Genomic DNA, 5000 nt, shown 5'->3' on the forward strand with positions numbered 1-5000 from the left:
AGAGAGAGAGTGTGTGTGTGTGTGTGTGTGTGTGTGTGTGTGTGTGTGTGTGTGTGTGTGTGTGTGTGTGTGTGTGTGTGTGTGTGTGTGTGTGCATGAGAAAAAGAGAGAGAGTGGAAGGGGGAGGTAGTAAATGTAAAGGCTAAAGAAAAAAAAAAAAAAAAAAAAAATTGTATTCAAAGATCAATCGGTTCTCCATCTGAAACATCATACCAAAGACATCTACGACTACAATTTTGTAAGTCTTAAGACAAAACAGCACCCCTCTCATGTTTGATGTTCCATGGTCTTTTCCCAGACACACATCCAGATAATCCCCTATTTTCGATGTCACTTTATGTGCAAAGCAAACCCCATGACTTTATCTAAACACACAAACAGATAAATTAAAATGAACACCACCACCTCTCCAACAGCTGTTTAGAAATGTACATAATGGATATCTCTTTCCTGTGAACATCTTCACTACATATAACTGCTTTGAAAGTTCCTTCACACTCCTATTCCATAAAATACATTCCTATTTAGTCATAAAATTAATTGCTTTAAATACAATAAAAGGTAAATTTTGAAATGGAAGTCTTATTTTTTTGAGGTGGAAAATCATTTAAACACCTCAATTGACATAAAAAAAAAAAAACTTGTCTATACAAATGCCCATTATTAATGGGACTGGGAACATGTGTTATTTAAACATACTCCAAATAATGGACCCATTGAATACTCGTCCTCGCTATCTGTACTCATAAAATCTTATCAGCAATATCTACAGCACTATTGTTACATGCTTTGGTACGTTGGCATTATTCAAATCTAAATGTTAAACCGCATACAAGCACTTGAGTTTTTGTGTCGTTTAGATATTTCTCTTCAACTCCAGTACGATACATAACGTAACAAAGCTACATATCAGACTGTTAATAATCTATTGTGGTATAAGGGATAATTAATAGGAAGATATTGTGTAAGAAGATATTTAATTATTTAAAAAAAACATACCACAAATGATAACATTATTTTCATTTATTTTGATTTTATTTCCTTTTTTTCTTTCTCTTCATAAATCCATGTGTATGAAACTGACTGATGAGGCCCCCCTAAAGCCCCCTACCTGTAATGCTCAAACATACCTAATTTTGATATTCATATAAACTATCTTGCTTCAAATATAAACAGGATTTCTGGTTACCCCTAATTGCTGTTGCTGATTTTGATATATACAACAAAGAATTTCTAATTGAGTTTGTTGTATGTTTCATGTACAAATTACCTATATATACAAGATTTTACACTGATTAAACTGACAGTTAATCAAGCTAAAAAGCAGTCTTGGGAAGGAAAAAAAAGAAAAAAAAGAAAAACAGGGGAACCCAAAGTAAACTGGACTAAAACATAATTAAACTTGTTGAAAATATCAGTAAAATTCATTCTGCAGAAACTTAGTGTCACAGACTGCCTCTCTGAAAAACTTTATTATGCATTCATTAAATAATTCCTATGTGGGAAGTGGACAGATGCTGTGGGGTTGAACAGACCTATTCCTATTCTTAGCATCCAACCAGTTCATTAATATACATTTACAAAATTAGCAGATCACTGATATCATCATTCCTATAAACCCTCATTTCAAGGGCTTCCCAACAATCCAGTTGTTACAAATGTAGATAAGCAATAATTTTCTGGCATTTACTAAAAAAAAAAAAAAAATGATAATAATATAGGATATTGCATGAAAATAATCAATCTAATGATTTCATTTAGAAGTTCTTTCTACATCAAATAAAAAAAAAAAAGTAGAAAATAAATAAATATTTTAGGATCAACATTGAGGGACATCCTATATATTTACCATCTCTCATATAGTGGACAAATATGTTTTCATTAAGCATGTTCCTATTTCCCACAAATATACATCTCTAAAGAATCAAAATCTCAGGGATTAAACTAGCACTACTATACCAAGCAGATAGTTCTCAGACTATGTCCCTTAGATGTTATTTCTGACTGCTGCCCCATCAATATTGGCTCTGGGTGTTTTTACCTTTGTAAATCTAATCAACTATTTTTTTTCAAATTAAAACACACATCATATACCTGCAAAAAATGCGATAGCATTCTCTGAAACGAAAATGGGTAGAGAAGAACTCCTACTATTTCATGGTTAACAAGAATCAAATAAATAAGTATATTTGCAAAGATTACATGTATATTCATTTTACTCTGGTCATTTGCTGACAAAGACAATACCAAAACACAAATAAAAACAGGTAACTGCATCTACAACTATCGTAGATGGAATGGAAGCATTGGTACAGAAATATACCCTAACACTACGACTTACACCCAGAATAATGATAAATACTAATATCCCAAAATGTCAAAGATAAAAAGACTTTTCAGCAAAAGCACATAAGAAGTATTTAGTATTTATTTGATTCATAGTGTGATATTAAATGACATGTACATAAGGCATGATTACAACCCATTTGTAAAAGCTGATGGTGAACATCATGAAGATATATAATTGAACAAACATGCAGACACATGATGGGGTAATTACTAAAGTAAGGGGGGTCTTTCCAATTATTCTCTCATTAGATCAAAATTCATAACTTTTAGTAGTAACCCATTGATAGCCTCTTTCAATTTTGATTAAATAACTGTTGTTAAATACTTTCATGCATCGCTTACACAGTACTTCCTAGCAATACCATGGCACCCATCAACTGCCATGCTCACATTTACTGAACACTGATTTAACCATCTATTATGTAACTGCAAAAAAAAAATATTATAAATCAATGGCTATGGAGGCCTATCATTAGTTTTTAACCAGAAGAGAACTATAAAAAGATAGAAAAAAAACAAATGTCATTGTCATCAACCCTACGATAAATGGAAACCCCCTACGCCAGGCCTATGCAATACTGCACTGGGAACGTCACAATGGTGTGTCGCCCCGTCATCAGGGATTTAGCCGTGTCACACAGGTGTGACGCACGTCATCAAAGGATTAAGAAGATAATTAATGCAGAAATAAAATACTCACAGCAGCTCCTTAAACCTCCATCCTTCCCTAACAGATAATTGACAAATACGTTTTTTTTTTTTTTGTTGTTGTTGAGCTGATATGCACTTAATTGGAAAAGAGCCATCTATCAGAATAAAACCCCTTCCTGGACATTCAATTCGTGTCTAGATGATAACACATGAAAACCATCCTTAAATCAACAGGCCAGCCATAAGCATGGACTGTTTCATAATGCTTAGTTCTTTCAGGGCTTAAGCATTATTTGAGACAATAAGCGAAGACCAATCGATTGCAATATCATCAAAAATGGATTAGCATTGGATTTGGCTGTGTCACTGTATGGCTTAAGAATTAACAATGTACCATGCAAGTTTATCGTCAAATAAACTCTATTCTTCCGGGATATGAGCTGAAGATTTTTGTGGATTTGTTTGCCATAGCACAGTTGGGCATGGAGCCAACCATGATTGCTGAACACATGGGATGCTATGTAGTTTGATAAATAGTAAGAATATCATATAAATGACAATCTTACTGCATTTTATATGATTTGAGTCCCCCACCAACCCAAAATCAGATATCCCACAGATCCCCCAGGGCTGTTAAACGGGGAGGGATGGTTAATAAATTACATGAGGAAAGGTTTCAATAAAAAACGACCTTACGATTTGGTCAAAGCAAACCTTATCGTTTGGTAAGATAATTCACAACTATTCTTAAATGCATGTTCACCAACCAACCAAGCAATTCATCTTCAAATTCCATCCAGTCATAACACACCAGTCAGAGCCCTATATATACACACATACCAGATATTTATTGGCCTTTGCCATAGCCCTAAGCATGGAGGGCATGGCATCACTTGATACAATACCACTCTGAATAATTCCCTCATTCATAAACAACTCATGGTAGTAAGAGTAATTACGAGTTCATTAAAGACGTTATTTAATCTCTCTTCATAAACGTTATGGCGAGTTCTGGCCTGGTTAATTCATACGCTAAGGACATACAAGTTCCTCTCCTTCTTTCGCTAATCATTCCCAAAATCACATCCTCGCCGAAAACATCAAAAACAATATAAAAAAATGTATTACATCATTAACTACATCACGGTGGAAAACCCTCGGTTACAGAACGGGAAATTAGAACTTATAAAAAGACGTGATTTATCAATTAAACACTCCTTTCTCACCTTTATAAAAGCACTAGAATCAACCGATTTAATAAGATACTCACGTATATACCGTTATATCCTTTCCCAAACAGCTTTATTAGATAAAAATCACTAATAACACTTAAGAGGTGTAGCAGACGGCAACAACACCGTGCGTAAACAAATGATTGAGGACTACGAACCTAATTTCAAGTAACTTTCATTACTACAAAAATTATTAATGGACTCATGTAAGATAAGAGCATGGCTTTAAAAAATTTGCTATGAATTTAATTTACATAAGATTGAACGGCTAAATAATTTGATGAAGAGGACTACGAGCTCAATCTGTTTTCTCTACAAACCCTACGCGATATATTGTAATACTGTGGAATTAAGGAGTTTATATAAATTATATGATAAATTGACATGGCAGACTGATGTATTTTTTTCTATTGAGCTTTCAGGTATTAATCTTATGAAGTTTTAGAGAGAGAAACAAAAGAGAATTTATTTTAGGAAGTTTTAGTGAGTGAGTGAGGGAAGGAGGGAGAGAGAGAGGGAGAGAGAGAGAGAGAGAGAGAGAGAGAGAGAGAGAGAGAGAGAGAGAGAGAGAGAGAGAGAGAGAGAGAGAGAGAGAGAGAGAGAGAGAGAGAGGAGAGAGAGAGAGAGAGAGAGAGAGAGAGAGAGAGAGAGAGAGAGAGAGAGAGAGAGAGAGAGAGAGAGAGAGAGAGAGAGAAGGAGGGGTGGAGAATAAATTTTAAGAAGTTTTAGTGAGGGAGAGAGAGACGGGGGGGGGGGGGTTATTTTAAG

The 5000-nt window shown here is 34.5% G+C and overlaps 1 protein-coding gene across 2 annotated transcripts in view; it reads right to left on the reverse strand.

Moving 5' to 3' along the window:
* Ctr1A (Copper transporter 1A) overlaps positions 1–4406 on the reverse strand; it is a 35584-nt gene extending 31178 nt beyond the window's left edge. The window contains exon 1 of one of the 2 annotated variants that reach the window (XM_043008432.2): positions 4271–4406. The gene's annotated coding sequence lies outside the window, so the exon portion shown is untranslated. The remainder of the gene's footprint in view (positions 1–4270) is intronic. The other variant, XM_086533418.1, reaches the window with a different exon arrangement.
* Between the last annotated feature and the right edge of the window lie 594 nt (positions 4407–5000).

The sequence above is a fragment of the Penaeus japonicus genome, unplaced genomic scaffold, assembly GCF_977035675.1.
Source record: "Penaeus japonicus unplaced genomic scaffold, GWHDUDI00000001_assembly GWHDUDI00000039, whole genome shotgun sequence".
In the NCBI taxonomy this organism is placed as follows: Eukaryota; Metazoa; Arthropoda; class Malacostraca; order Decapoda; family Penaeidae; genus Penaeus; species Penaeus japonicus.